Source organism: Zalophus californianus, chromosome 3 (assembly GCF_009762305.2).
Source record: "Zalophus californianus isolate mZalCal1 chromosome 3, mZalCal1.pri.v2, whole genome shotgun sequence".
NCBI lineage: Eukaryota > Metazoa > Chordata > Mammalia > Carnivora > Otariidae > Zalophus > Zalophus californianus.
The window spans coordinates 42,258,207-42,274,328 of NC_045597.1; the positions used below are offsets into that span (position 1 = coordinate 42,258,207).

At 34.1% G+C, this 16,122-nt stretch overlaps 1 pseudogene; it reads left to right on the forward strand.

Moving 5' to 3' along the window:
• The window catches only part of LOC113920465, a 60,129-nt pseudogene extending 45,218 nt beyond the window's left edge, over window positions 1–14,911 (forward strand).
• Window positions 14,912–16,122: the final 1,211 nt, after the last annotated feature.

The following is a 16,122-nucleotide window of genomic DNA, read 5'->3' on the forward strand; positions in this document are numbered from 1 at the left end:
GAGGCAGTGAGAGAGGAAACACAAGGAAGGGGGATGGGAGAGGGAGAAGCAGATTTCCCGCAGAGCAGGGAGCCCGATGCGGGGCTCGACCTGAGCCGAAGGCAGATGCTTAACGACCGAGCCACCCAGGCACCCCTTTTTGTGAATTCGAATAATAATTAATACATTTTCCCAAGTTTTAGACTTTTTCACTATCAGTGACTTTTCAATAAAATTGAATTTAATCATGTAATTTTTTTCAAATTTAACTTACATAGAATCATCCAAGAAGTAAAAATTAATCCCAGTAATCTGAATGACAAATATACACTGTATGGTCATTAATATTTTTGATTTGGTTCCACTGTGGTCAGGAAACATACTCAATATGATTTCAATCATTTTTAATTTATTGAAATTTCTTTTATGCAGTTTACTTTTGTGAAAGGCCAATATGCACTTGAAAATAGAGCAAGTATTCTTCTTAGTTTGAATGAATTTTTCCGTAAATATTAATCTACTCACATTGATGGACAGTTATTAATGTTTATTGCTTTATTCTGAGAGATTTGTGAAGAAAACTTTAATTCTTTTTCTCTTTTTAATGTTCTGTGACATATCATTCCATACATTTTGATACTGTTATTAAGTATATACACATTTAAAATTGCTATGTTTTACTGCTAAATAAACTTTTATCAGTAAGAAATGTCACTTTATATATCTGGGAAAATTCCTTATTCTTTGAATGAGATTTTGAATGATATATCTCTTTCCATACTTTACTTTCCTGTTTTTAAAAGAAGCAAGAGTTTTTTCTTGAGTATACACACTATGGAAATATCTCCCTTTAGATATCTAGAGTGTTTCAAATCATTCATATTCATTGTGATGTGGTTGGGTTGATAGCTATAATTTTATTTATTTATACTTTGTTTCATTACATTTTTAAACCTGTTTTTTTCTTTTCCTCTCAGCATTTACATCAATTAAGAATAGTCATTTCTGTATCTCTTTTTCATCCCCACTATTGTCTTATTGGCCATATCTCTTTGATTTTTTGAGGTGGCTAGAAACACACACACATTACACATGGCATTCCACATTCAAGTAACATAAAACCACTTCATATATAATGCAAACATGATAAAGTAATATATTTTATTTTTCTCCTCCAATCCTTTCTGCTACTGTTTTACATTTTATCTTCAGGTTACAAACCTCTAATATATTGTGATTGCTTTTGCTATAAATAATCAATTTTTGTTTAAAGACAGTGAAGTGAAAAAAATATCCTTTTTTTGCCCACATATTTATCATTGCCAGCATTTAAAAAAATCCTCTTTGGTTATAGTTCAGTTTTTTATCTGGTAACACTTATTTCTGTGTGAAGAGTTTAACATTTCTAATACAGCACATTGGCAACTCATGCTCTCAGCTTTTGCTTGTTTAAAATGTATTGTTTTGGGGTGCCTAGGTGTCTTAGTCAATTAAGTGTCTGCCTAGGCTCAGGTCATGTTCCTGCAGTCCCAGGATCAGGCCCAGCATCAGCTTTCCTGCTTAGTGGGGAGTCTGCTTCTCCCTCTGCCCCTCACCCCACTCTTGTGCTCTCTCTCTCTCCCAAATAAATAAAATCTTTAAAAAAATAAAATGTATTGTCTTGGTTTTGGAAGTTATTTTTACTAGTTATGGAATGCTAGGTTGAGAGTTTTGCTCTTTAAACACTTCACACTTTTCTTCCACTTAATGTTAATTTGCTTAGACTCTTACAAGAAATTCATAATGATTCCTATTTTGTTTCTCTGTACCTAAAGTAGTTCTTTTTTCCCAACGCAGTTTGGGTTTTCCATTTTTTCCCCTATGATGTGGCTTGGATTGATTTCTTTCTATTCATCTTTTCTTGTGATTCACTGGACTTTGTGGATTTGTGGGTTATGCTTTCAAAAAAATGAGAAAATTTCTGGCAGTTGTTTCTTCAAAAACTATTTTCTTTTCTTCCCTCTTTCTGTCTCCTTCCTACTCTGAATCCAGTCACACATATGTTAGACTATCCCAATATTAGATTATCCCAAGTTTCTGTTTATTTTGTTTACTCACTTTTTTCTTTGTGTGATTAAAATTGGATTGTTTCTGTTATTGTAGGTTTAATTTCAACGCTATTTTTTGCAGTTTGGAGAAAATTTTTGTGACTGTGGATTAGACCAAGATTTCACAGATAAAACACAAAAAGTGTGATTCATAGAGACCAAATTGAAAAACTGTATTTTATAAAGTTTTAAAAAAATTTCTTTTCATAAGACATTATAATGTAATAAAAAGATAAGCTACAGTCTCTGAGTTAAGCATTTGCAGTTAATATATTTAATAAGGAATGTGTAATAAATATTCAAAATTCAGTGATAAGAAAACAAAGAAGAAAATTTAAAAATGGTCCAAATATTTGAACAAAAACTCCATTAAAGAATGCATAAAGATGGAAAATAAACTTATGGATGTAAAAACACACATCATTATTCATTCAGGAAATGTAAATTAATACTACAATGAGATACTATAACACATTCAATTTAAAAAAAAAGACTAAAATTAAGAAGACTGACCACACTAAGTGGTGGTGAGGATGTAAAAAAACTGGAACTCTTCCACTCTGCTGGTAGGAATGAAAAATCCTACAGCTTCCTTGGAAAATAGTTTGACAGTGTTTTATAAAGTTAAGCATTCAACTACTACATGAGGCAGTCATTCCACTTTTGGTATTTATGCAGGAGAAATAAAAGTATATGTCTATATAAAGACTTTAAAAGGGGCGCCTGGGTGGCTCAGTCATTAAGCGTCTGCCTTCAGCTCAGGTCGTGATCCCAGGGTCCTGGGATCAAGCCCCACATTAGGCTCCTTTCTCAGTGGGAAGCCTGCTTCTCCCTCTCCACTCCCCCTGCTTGTGTTCCTGCTCTTGCTATCTCTCTCTCTGGAAAATAAATAAATAAAATCTTAAAAAAAAAAAAAAAACTTTTAAAAGACTGTTCACAGCATTCCTATTTGTAATAGCTCCAATATGGAAATAACTCAGATATCCCTTAACATGCAAATTGATAAACAAACTGTTGGATTATCTATACAATGGAACAGTACTCAGAATGAAACCAATTGAAATATCGATATATATTTCAACATGGAAAAAATGTCAAAATAATGCTGAATGAAAGAAGCCATACAAAAAAGAAACATTTTATAATTTTATTTATATCATACTCTAGAAAACAAAAACTAATCTACTATGACAACATATCACTGTTACCTCGGGGATAGAAGGCAGGTGACAGTGTTGCTACAAGGAAAAACTGGAAGAAGGGTATAAAAGGAGATAGTGAAACATATGGACATGATGGATATATGCATTATGATTTCTGTGATGTTTTGCATTCATACACATTACATATGACAAAACTTTCCAAATTTTATAATTTAAAAATACATGTTTTATTGTATGTTAGTTATACTTCAATAAAGTTGTTTTTAAAAGATGACAGTGAGGCAGTGGGTTTAATGTGGCTGAGATAAAACATCTTAAGAAATGAAGAGTATTCATTTGATTAGAAAACTGGTTAGTCATTATAAACAGCATGAGTGGTTTTGAAGGGGTAGGTTGGATGGGAAGCTAGATGAGAAAAGAAGAAAATGTGAATGGGAAATATATAAATAGATACAACATTTGCAGGAAATTCCTGTTAGAAGCTTATATTTAGATAAATGAACGTAGATCAGATAGTAACAGAAGTGAATCTAAGGAATGTTGTTTACATGATTATTGTTTTATTCTGAGATGAGAATCCCTAAATGTATTGTAAAATGTTTCAGTAGAAAGGCAGATTTAAAAAACCCAGGAAATATTTAAAAGAAAGTGAATTCTATTAAGGTCATTAAAAAGATGGAGAGAAGATACTATCTTCACAATGAAAGGATTTGCCTTGGATACGAGAAAGAACGAATTCTTCATTGTCACTGGAGAGATGAAGAAGAGCAGCGGGTTAGTCAATAAAAGTTGATTAAAATGACCAACCTTCATGGAACACTAAGTAATCTCTGGTGTCGGAATTACAGTAAATAATTCTAAGCGAACTGCAAGAACAATTTCCTAAAATATAGAATTATAGCTAATAAATATTAGGTATAAATATAGGTATTTTAAGAAATATTTTCCTGAATCTGCTGTAATAAAATACTTCTCTAAAACTGATTGTTGTGTGCCCTTGGACAAATTACAAAAATTCTTTAAGTCTACTTCTCCACAAATATAAACAAAAACAATAAAGACATGTACATTATAGGTTGTGATATTTGTTGTTAAATGAAATTAAAAATATGAACATCCAAAATAATAACCACTCTTAAATACTCATTGCAAGAAGAAAGAGGAGGGTCAAATATCATCCTATTATGCAAAGGTAATAAGCATTATATACACACTATTTGAAATAGCAATGAAGTGAAGTCTTAAAAGAACATTTTAAATTTGTATTTTGAAAAGTATGCATTTTTTATTCAGTTGGATCAAATGTGGGCACTAATGAAGGCACCATAATTAGCTGAAGCACATAATTAATACATTTTGATGATCAATTCAATTTTTTAATCAGGTAGTCATGTAGGTAAAGCTTTGCTGAGACTGAAATGAGAAAAATAAAATTGCATTTGAACTGACTAAATGTGGTTGATAACTGTCAAATCGATATAAAGTTTTGCTCTTCATTTAATACCTAATATAGATATAAATAATTATCAATACCTTCCAACATATCTTTCTTATATTTAAACAATAATCATCTCAAATACACTTTCTTTGATTTTCATAGGAAAAACTGACAAATAGTGCACAAAAAAGAAATACACGAACATATCTTTCATTAGTTATTATGATGTAAAACACTACTCTTTTGTTGGATACATTTTAAGTCACCTGACAACTTTTACAATTTTATAAATCTCATTTCCAGTTATTTGTGGTGACCTACATAAATAGTACTTAGCACAATAAAAATGGCATCTGTGAAAAATGACAAAAAAGAATACATACTCAAAGAGCTGTCAATACCAACAATTTCTTAGTCTCTACATTATTTGCCATTATGTTTTCCCCTAAATTCATATAGAAATAAAAACGTGAGGTTTTGAGATTTACAGGGTTTCTGAATCAGACTTAATTAAAAATATTTCTATATATATCTACTGACACTGTCAAAGTTTCTTTAGAGTAAATGAGTAATTTTTTCCCGTTAAACCTAGAAAAAATCATTTTGCCTTAATTTATCATATTTTTAAATGAAGTATTTGCAGACTATAGATTCACATGATTGCAAACAGTTATATTTAAAATTTCTCCACTGCTAGTCAGTGAAGATGTTTTCTTGAATTTTTGGATTGAATTCTGTAGTTTACTATACAGTACCTAAGATGGTAAATAACAGATGGAAGAAATGCATCTTCCTGCAAAACCATGGGGAGAAAACATAAAATTGAGAAAATGTAGGTTAAAAAAACTAAATACCATGTAATTCATCAAACTTCTTTCTCCATAAAATTTCTGAACACTAAAGATGTGTCTGAATTACTTCCTAGAGGACTCCAATGATTCCACACCCACAGTTTGCTTGGTGGGTCATTCCTGATGTTTATTGGTCTCTGTGTGATGAAAGGTTTCTTGACATCTGTTTTACATGCTTTCTAAACCCATTTGTGGCACATTGTTTTGTTAATGATGGAAATAGGGAACTATCAGCTTGAGTGCATTATGCTTTTCAGAAACACTAAGTTATGAAAAACTTGTTCTTCCTGCTTTCAAGCCCCATTTCTTTTGTAACTGTTCCTTTTCCTATTTCTGATTGTTTATTCTTCCTCACTATTTCTACAAATGAACAATCCACCTTCTTACCTAAAGTCAATCCCTTCTCTCCTTCACTCACTCTTACCTACTCTTATGTATTCTGAAATACATTGTCCCAGCAATTCTTTCTTCCCTCAGAACATCATTTTCTCTCTTGACAATTTTCACTGACATAAAAACACATTTTTATTTCTCTCATTTAAATAAGAACCGCCAACAATCTTGTTTGACCAAACTGCCCCTGCTAAAGCTTTAATTCATGTTTCTCCTTTGCCACAGAAGTCCTGACAAAGTTTTTTGTATTTTGTCCCCAATTATACTAATTCATTTTTTTAAGATTTTATTTATTTATTTATTTGACAGAGAGAAAGATAGTGAGAGAGGGAACACAAGCAGGGGGAGTGGGAGAGGGAGAAGCAGGCCTCCTGCAGAGCAGGGAGCCCGACGTGGGGCTCCATCCCAGGACTGTGGGATCATGACCTGAGCCGAAGGCAGACGCTTAATGACTGAGCCACGCAGGCGCTCCTATACTCATTCATTTCTTTCTTAAATCTACTCCAAACCTTTGTAACCATCACTCTAAGACAATTGTTTTTATCAAAGGTCAGCAATGATTTCCACATTCATTAATCCAGTGGTGAAATATCAGTCTTTATCTCTGTTAATACACCCTCAACATTTAACTCATTTAATCGCTCTCTTCACCTAGCTTTGTTAAAACCTTATCTTCTTCATTGTCTTGTCTTTTCTTTTTTTTTTAAAGATTTTATTTGACAGAGAGAGACACAGTGAGAGAGGGAACAGAAGCTCCGGAGAGTGAGAGAGGGAGAAGCAGGCATCCCACCGAGCAGGGAGCCCGATGCAGGCTCGAACCCAGGACCCTGGGATTCTTCATTGTCTTCTTACATAACCAACCTCTCCTGCTAAGTCTCTATGTTAGTTTCCTCTTTTCCCTTTTCTTTAGGTTGGCAAGTCACTGTCATTGCTCCATTTTTTTTTTTCCATGCTCTTCCATTGTTCAGGTGATCATATTCCGTCCTGTGGCTTTAAAAATAACCCATAAGTGGAAGATTCTCATATCCGTTTTCAGGACAGATTTTGTTCTGTACCCCAGATTCTTATATCTAAATGCTTACTTGACATCACACTTGGATATCTAATATCTGAAAGCGAAAACTTTCAGAAGTTAACTTCTAAATTTTACCCCTCAATTTCTCTAACTGTAGTTTGCTTCCCACCTCATTCGATGGCATTTCTGAATTTCCAATGACATGGACCAATCTTAACAACTTCACTGACACCTCCCTCCCTCCCTCCCTCTCTCTCTCTCACACACATGCACACACATGCACAGAATCTACATCAAGAATTTCTGTGCACTTTATCTTTAAAATATATGCAGAATCCAGGAGCTTCCTACCACCAATACTGCTACCATATCATTTCACCTCGACTATGCAGAGTGTTCCCACTGGATTCCCTGTTTCCACACATACCTCTTCTCAGCATCACACTAACAGTGATCCATTAAACATAAAAGTGTGATCATGCTGTTCCTTCACTCCATGAGTAGGAGTTGGCCAAAATGGCTCACTACCCTTAAAGTTTGTTTTGTAAATAAACTTTTATTGAAACACAGACATGACAATTCACTTAGTGTACTGTCCATATAACATTTTTTTCCAGGTGAAAACTACCCTCTATTTATTTTTAAACTTTTTATTTAAATTCAATTTAGTTAAATATAGTGTGTTATTAGTTTCAGGGGAAGAATTTAGTGATTCATCAGTTGCATATAACACCCAGTGCTCACTACGTCAAGTTCCCTCCTTAATGCCCATCACCCAGTTACCCCATCCCCTCATCCACCTCCCCTCCAGCAACTGTCAGCTTGTTTCTTATAGTTAAGAGTCTCTTATGGTTTGCTTCCCCCTGTTTTTATATTATTTTATTTTTTCCTTCCATTCCCCTATTTCATCTGTTTTGTTTCTTAAATTCCACATATGAGTGAAATCATATGACATTTGTCTTTCTCTAACTCATTTCGCCTAGCATAATCTCCTCTAGTTCCATCCACATCATTGCAAATGGCAAGATTTCATTCTTTTTGACAGCTGAGTAATATTCCATTGTATATATATATATATATATATATATATATATCCCACATCTTCTTTATCCATTCATCTGTTGATGGACATCTGGGCTCTTTCCATATTTTGGCTATTGTGGATATTGTTGCTATAAACATTGGGGTGCATGTATCCCTCTGAATCACTATTTTTGTATCCTTTGGATAAATACCTAGTAGTGCAATTATTGGGTTGTAATTCTTTTTATGCTACATTTGCAGAAATGAAAGGGTTATGACAGAGACTGTATAGCTTGTAAGTGTCAAAAATTACTTGTGCTTTTTACAGAAAAAGTTTGATTTCCGAAGTTCACTAAAAACTTAGATTCCCCAGGGGCGCCTGGGTGGCTCAGTTGGTTAAGCGACTGCCTTTGGCTCAGGTCATGATCCCAGGGTCCTGGGATCAAGCCCCACATTGGGCTCCCTGCTCGGCAGGGGACCTTCTTCTCCCTCTCCCTCTGCCCCTTCCACTGCTAGTACTCTCCTGCTCTCTCGTTCTGTCAAATAAATAAATAAAATCTTAAAAAAAAACAGATTCCCCAATTTCCACTAATTCAGTTATGCTAAATGCCACAGCCACTTAAGTATTTTATAAGGCCCTTCATAACTTGACTCTCCACTAGCTCTCTCTTGCTCCAGTCACACTTGTCCCCTTACTGTTTCTCCTTAGAGCTTTTGCATTGGATATCTACTCTGTCTAGAATAATCTTTCTATAGATAGCAACAAGGTTAAACCCCTTACTTCTTTCAAATATTGTTCAAATGTTAAATTAATGAGGGCTATCTTGGGTTCTCTTTTAAGTTACAAGTAACCTCACTAGCCCTGTATCCACAAATTCCTGATTCTGTTTTCACTGCTATTATTCTCATAGCATTTAGACCCTAAAAATAAAGTTGAAATCTATTCTTTGTAATTTGGTCCAACCTACCTACAATAAAATGTAAACTCAATTGTATTAGTTTTTTTTTTTTAAGATTTTATTTATTTTTCAACAGAGAGAGAGAGAGACAGCGAGAGAGGGAACACAAGCAGGGGGAGTGGGAGAGGGAGAAGCAGGCTTCCCGCTGAGCAGGGAGCCCGATGTGGGGCTCGATCCCAGGACCCTGGGATCATTACATGAGCTGAAGGCAGACGCTTAACAACTGAGCCACCCAGGCGCCCTCAATTGTATTAGGTTTTGGTGTACTGAGCCATTCTAAGGATCTAAATCAGTGTCTGACCTAAAGTAAGTGTTCAATACATATATATGTAATGATCTTATAAATATTGTGTTTTGGAAGCATAGCAAAACAACTGGTATAGAACAGACGTATGAGCAGATAAATGCACGTGTACATGAACGAATGAATTAATGAATAAAGAGTTTCACAAAGGACGTTTGGTGACATATAATGAGAAGTAGCTTAGAATATTAAGAAAACTGTATTTTGATATATAGTAATTAATGTTAAATTTGCAAATAAATATTAATTGGAAATTTTAAACATTATATTAATAAGTATGAAATAGTTGAAGTTGTAAAAGTTAATTGCAACAAGTATTAAGTGGATTTGTAAAATTGTTAAGTTGACTGAAAAAAACAAAGAATGAAATAATGTCATAAAAGTTCACAGAATGCTTTCCTTCTGAGGAATTTAACCTTATGTAGACCAGGCTTAAACCTATGAAGACCATAATCAAGAGAGAAATATTCATAGTTTTCAGAGGAACACTTTTGTTTTTCAATTTATAGGTAGAAGAGAAGGAGTATCTGGAGAAAAAAATGCTAATGTTGTATGGGAGAGGGACAACAGATGGAACAGGATTCTGATAAAAAGGAGAAATGAAGAAAGTATTTAGAAAAGGAGGAATACAGAAAAGCAAAATAATTATACAGACATTACCTAATTCTTGGCAGCCTCTGGGATATGAAACATGCTTCATTTTATTTTTACTTAATCCTAGTAGAATGCCTGGGACATGGACATTATTATCTAAAATTGAAATCATCCTATTCCTCAACAACCCTGGCATGTTTTTCTCCTCTAGGGTCTCATCTTTATTAAATAGCTCCACCACTCACTTAGTCTCTCAGTCTTGAAGGTTTGGAGTCATAGCTGTCTCCCTTCTTTTCCTAAATCCCACATCCATTTAATCAAGTTCTATGATATATATTATTATAATGGCCATATTTGTAGCCTGTATTCATATGACATGCTTCCCAAACACAAAATACTTTGCAAACATTAACTAATTTAATTCGCACAATAACCATATGATGCAAATATTATTACTAGTATTAATCTAGAAAAGAGTAATTCAAGTTATAGCCAAAAACGTGTTGAAGCATACATACCTAATAAGTGATAAAATCAAAATTTAAACTCAAATTTCTCTGCCTCCAAAGTGCATGTGGCTAATCAGTTTCGACTGTTGCTTCAAGTGTTTCTGGTTTCTTCTTAGATCTACTTTAAGTGCCTCTTTATAGTCTAAATTACCCTCATGTCTCACTTGCACAAGTGCAGTAACTCACTAACTTGACTTTCTACAGCCACTTGACCCTTCAAGTACATTCTCCCCACTGAACTCAGACAAATATTTGTAAGTTAAGATTATATTACTCTCTTGTTTCAAAACATATCACTGGCTATCCTCTTTCTCTAGCTAAAAAGTCCAAAGAGAAGCCTCATGTAGATTTTTTCTAACCTTTGGAACCACTATTAGCAGCACTGCATTTAGGTTAATCTACTCTAACTTCTCATGTTCTAGTCACACTAGATCTTTTTTTCTTTTTGCTGCTCTCTGACAGGCAATTGCACACATAGTTCCATTGCCCATATCAGACACCTCCCTTCTCCCACCACCTTTGTTTAGCTGAATCTACTCAATCTTTAGATTTCAGTTTAAGCATTATGTTCTCAAAGAAGGTTAAAATTTCACTACCCTGTGACCCAAAGATTATTTTATAAACTATTATTCTTCTATGTAAGTATTCAATTTCTGGATTGCTCATTACTTTATAGCTTCTGTGAAGACAGGGATCAAGTTTATCTTGTTCATTTCTCTCCCGCTCCACATACCTAATGTCCAGCATACTGTCTGCACATGGGACATGTATGTGGCAAGAAGAAACCAAATGCAATTAGGCATATACTGGAAGTCTCAAATTTCTCTTATTTATATTAGCTACAATTTTATGACTTGCACATTTCACATTCTTTTAATTATGTGACAAATTTTAAATGTTTATTATATTATATTGAATTTATTTTTGCATTATCAGTGTGCACTTTTCAAACTAATGTGAAAACATCAAAAATGTAGTGCAATAAAAAATGCAGTGAGCAACACTGTTCTTAATTTATATATAAAAATAAATATATATCTCATTTTTAAATAAAAAAGTTTTCAATCTTTCTTATGAAATCTGCAAACTTGTATGTACATATTTTCAATATTGTCTATATTAATTTTCCACGATGTCATTGTCTGAATTCGTGATGATCATTTAAAATCTAGGCCACTAAGCACCACACACCGTAAGCACCCCTGTATCTTTTATTAATTAGGGTAGCATATGATCATCATAAGAAAGTAAATCCATTTGAATTTTAATAGTCTGAAAAGAAGTCACTGAATATAAGCCAATCATTTTAATTATATTTATTACAAGAATAATATTATGAATTGCTAATTATCATCATGCGACCTACCCTCTTAACATGTGATCTACCTCTTAATACATTTTGAATTTCACTATATCATATTGTTAACTCACACCTGTTAGGATGGTTATTATTATAAAAAAAGATAACAAGGGTTGGCAAGGTATTGGAGAAAGTAGAACCCTCATACATTGTTGGTGGGAATGTAATAATGGTGCAACAGCTACAGAAAACAATATAGAGTTTCATCAAAAAAATAAAGTAGAACTAATATATGATCCATCAATCACACCTCTGGATTTATATCCAAAAGAATTGAAATCAGGATATTGAAGAGCTATCTTTATATCCATGTTCACTGCAGCATTATCTGTAAAAACAATGACATGAAAACAACCTAAATGTCCTTTGATGGATGAATGGATAAAGAAAATGTGGTATATACATACAATGGAATATTATAAAGCTTTAAAAAGAATGAAATTCTGCCATTTGTGACATCATAAATGAACTTTGAAGATACAAGTGAAATAATCCAGTCACAGAATGACAAATACTTCATGATTCCACTTATATGAGGTATCTAAAAAAAGTTAAGCTCATAGAAGCAGAGAATACAGTAGTGGTTAACAGGGGCGGGGGGTGGGTTGGAATAGGGAGTTGTCATTCAATGGATAAAAAGTTTTAATTATGCTAAATAAATAATTTCAAGAGCTGCTGTATTCCTTCAATTCAAAATGTAGGGTAATTACACTGTGTACATTCACTCCATTTTATTAGTCCTCTCCAACTGATGCATACACAGACTGCTTAAAATTTCCTGCAACCTTGTACCCCAAACACAATAGACATTTTCTTTTTTCTCCTCTTCATAGTCAGAATTTTTTTTATCTGTTTCATAGGAGGAATAGCCCCCGCCAAAGGCAGAAAGCTAGAACTCCAAGAGAGATTAATAAATATGTATCAAAGAGCAACAACGATGTTTATTGAGAAGACAACATAAAACAATTGAGTCTTATTCACCAAAACATAGTGGGAAGACATTTTACAGAATACGGCATTTATTTTTAGTCACATTGTTTTAAAATTTGGTATTTGCATATCATCCATTCAAAATACGTAATTTGGTAGTTTAAGAGATCTTTCTTTTAGTGCCTAAGAAAGGGCCTTACTGTTTATTGTGGTAAAGTAACAAAAGAGACAGAGTTATTTATATACAGAAAACAACTGTTATACCAATGAAGAAACAGGGAACATCATTTCAACAGATGGCATATCTGGAGTATCCAAAATGTGGATTAAAAAAAACAAAGCAACAACTTCTTAAAACTAGCAACTTCCTTCATTAAGATTGATGGAGAGTGATTTTGTTAAAAACAGTAGTGTCTAAGATAACCAAAAGACTGAGTAGGTTCTTAGTATTTCTTCACATTTGGATTAAATATTCAATTGATTCTTTCATGTATACATTTATTTATTCAGCCAATATTTATTGAAGCTTCATAATGTTTGAGGCCTTGTTTTACATGTTTATGACAGAGCAATTAACAAAACTGAGAAATCACCTTCCCTCAGGGGCAACAGAAAAGCAGGCAATAAACCAAAACAATATAAATATATAATGCAAGTTTAGGTAGACAAATCGTGGAAAAATAGTAAAGTATGCCAATGATGCAGAAAAGGTGTCAGCCAACTATGATCCACCAGGTAGCTGCCTGTTTTTGTAAATAATATTGTAACACAGACACACTCACTTATTTGCATATTGCCTATGGCTGCTTTCATGCTACAATAACCAAGTTTAAATAGTTGTGATAGATATGACCATTAGAGATTAATATATTTACTTTACTATCTGGCCTCTTAAGAAAAAGTTTGTTGACACCTGGTGTAAAGCAAGGTAATTGGATACTGTTGTTAGGGAAGGATTTTTTTACAGAGTATCTTCAGGTTTATGAATAACTTGAAGATGTAGATTATGAAAGTTATGGAAAAGAGCAGATTCGAGGCATAATCTAAAATCCTGGATAGGGGCATGCTTGATATTTTGTCAAAAACACATAGTAACTATTTTAACTAGAGTACAGTGAGCAAAAACAGCATTGACAGGAAACATGCTGAAGAAGTCAGGTACATTATCTTGAAGAACTTTGTAAGGGAAATACAATTTTTGCATTTTTATCTAAATATTTTTGAGAAGGCTTTGAAGGTACTTGATGGAGAAGCATCTCACTGGGGGATTTAATTTTATTCCTGTTTGGAGAATGTGTAATAGAAGTCTGGAGTAGAAGGAATAATGGGAGATTGAATGTAAGCAATGATGGTTGTTTAAACTTGGGAATAATTTGGAAATGATGAGAAACTGTCTGACAGATAAAATTTGAAAGTAGTTAACCAGAACTGCTAATGCGGGGGAGGGGTGAGTCACTGATAATGAGATTTGGAAGGAAGGATGCTTACTTGAACTGGGTAGGGACATGTTTGGAGATTGTGAATTGCAGGGAAGAAACTAATAGGTGAGATATGCATAGAATAGAGAAAGAGATCCACGTATATCACTAAAGAAAGCCAAAAAACCATAAAAGAGAGCAAGAGATCAGAGAAAAATCCATAAAAACAACCTAAAGCAAGTAATAAAATGGCAATAAATACATATCTATCAATAATTATTTTGAATGTAAATGAACTAAATGCTCCAATCAAAATACGGGATGACAAAGTGGATAAAAATACAAGACCCAGCTCTATGCTGCCTACAAGAGACTCCTATCAGACCAAAAGACACCTGCAGATTGAAAGTAAGGGGATAAGAAACATTTATCATGCAAATGGATGCCAAAAGAAAGCCAGGGTAGCCATAATGTCCTACCTTCGTGGGGCTTACATCTTATTAGGTAGATATACAATAAACATGATAAATAATGGTGATCTATTACTGTGTTTAAAAGCATACAAACAGGGATGACTGGGTGGCTCAGTTAAGCGACTGACTCTTGATTTTCAGCTCAGGTCATGGGCTTGGGGTTGTGAGATCAAGCCCTGTGTCAGGCTCAGTGCTCAGTGGGGAGTCTGCTTCTCTCCCTCTCCCCCTCAGCATGCACTCTCACTCTCTCTCAAAATAAATAAATCTTTTTTAAAAAAGCAAACAACAAAAACTTGAGTATATATAAAAATGTGTTTTTATCGTTTAGCAATCTGTGCGTTGTCTAGGTTCAGATGGACAGTTCTTGCTTGGAATTCCTCATGAAGCTGCTGTCAATTGTCTGCAGAGTCTGTAGCAGTAATGAGAAAGCTTAACTAAGCTGGATATCTGAGAGGCTTCATTCACGTGTCTGGCAGTGAATGTTAACCATCAGCTGAGGTGGAGATGTGGATTGATGCACATACATTTGACCATTCCGTGTGACTCAAATGTCACTCAGCATGGTGGTTAAGTTCAAAGAGGGAGAGACCCAAGAACAAGCATTCTGAAAGAACTCAATGAAAGTGACAAGATTCCTTATGACATAGCCACAGAAATCCCAGAACATGACTTCTCTTGCATTTATACATCAAGAAGTCACTTGCCTGCCAGTTCAGATCCAAGAGACAGGCAATTAGGATCCACCAAGGTCTTGCTACAGATGAGTATATGGGATGGGAAATAATGTTGTGCCTCCTTTGGAAAATATAATTTGTCATGGGGATACCGTATGAGAAGTTGACCAGTGTAAGGGAGAAAAATAAATCAGAGAAGATGAAAAGGAGGAATCTTGGTGGTTTGTAGTTTTACATAGGAGGCTCAGGGTAGATCTCACTGAAAAGCTAAAATATTAGTGAAGAATTTGTAGCAAAGTATTGCTTAAAAAATAATGCATATGCTCCCCCAATCAATGTGGCTGTAGAGAAGGAAAAGAAGACAGTGATCCCATAATCATATTTGGTGATCTTTTCAGTTGGAGTACCATTATAACTATATGAACTTTTTTTTTCCCCTCTAAGTTAAGTGTGTTTTTGAACAGAAGACTGATATATTCTTACTTGCCTTATATTTAAAGTGAAATACAGCTGTTATTGACAATGATCTACAGAGACAAGATGGAAACCAAGACTACTTAAAAGGTAATTGGAATAATTCAGATAATAGATGATAGAAGCATGCACAAAATGGTGTCAAGGGAAGTGATAAGTGGTGGTAACATTCTGGACATATTCTGACAGAATAGCTATCAGGCTCTCCTGATAGATTGGAGGTGACTGGCAAGAGAAGAAGCAGAGATTACTCCAATGTTGGGGGCAAGAACAACAGAAAGAGTAACATTTACATTTAAAGAGATTTTCAGAGAGTTGGGCATTAGGGCAGCATAATTATTCTGGGAGTAGGCAAAGTACTTGTGATTGAGATGAAGAGGTCAAAGAACTGAGAAGCACTGAAAAAGACATAGAGGTAGGTATAAATCCTTAGGGGAAGAGATCATATCTAGGTCTGTCTGCTTATTAGTACATTTCA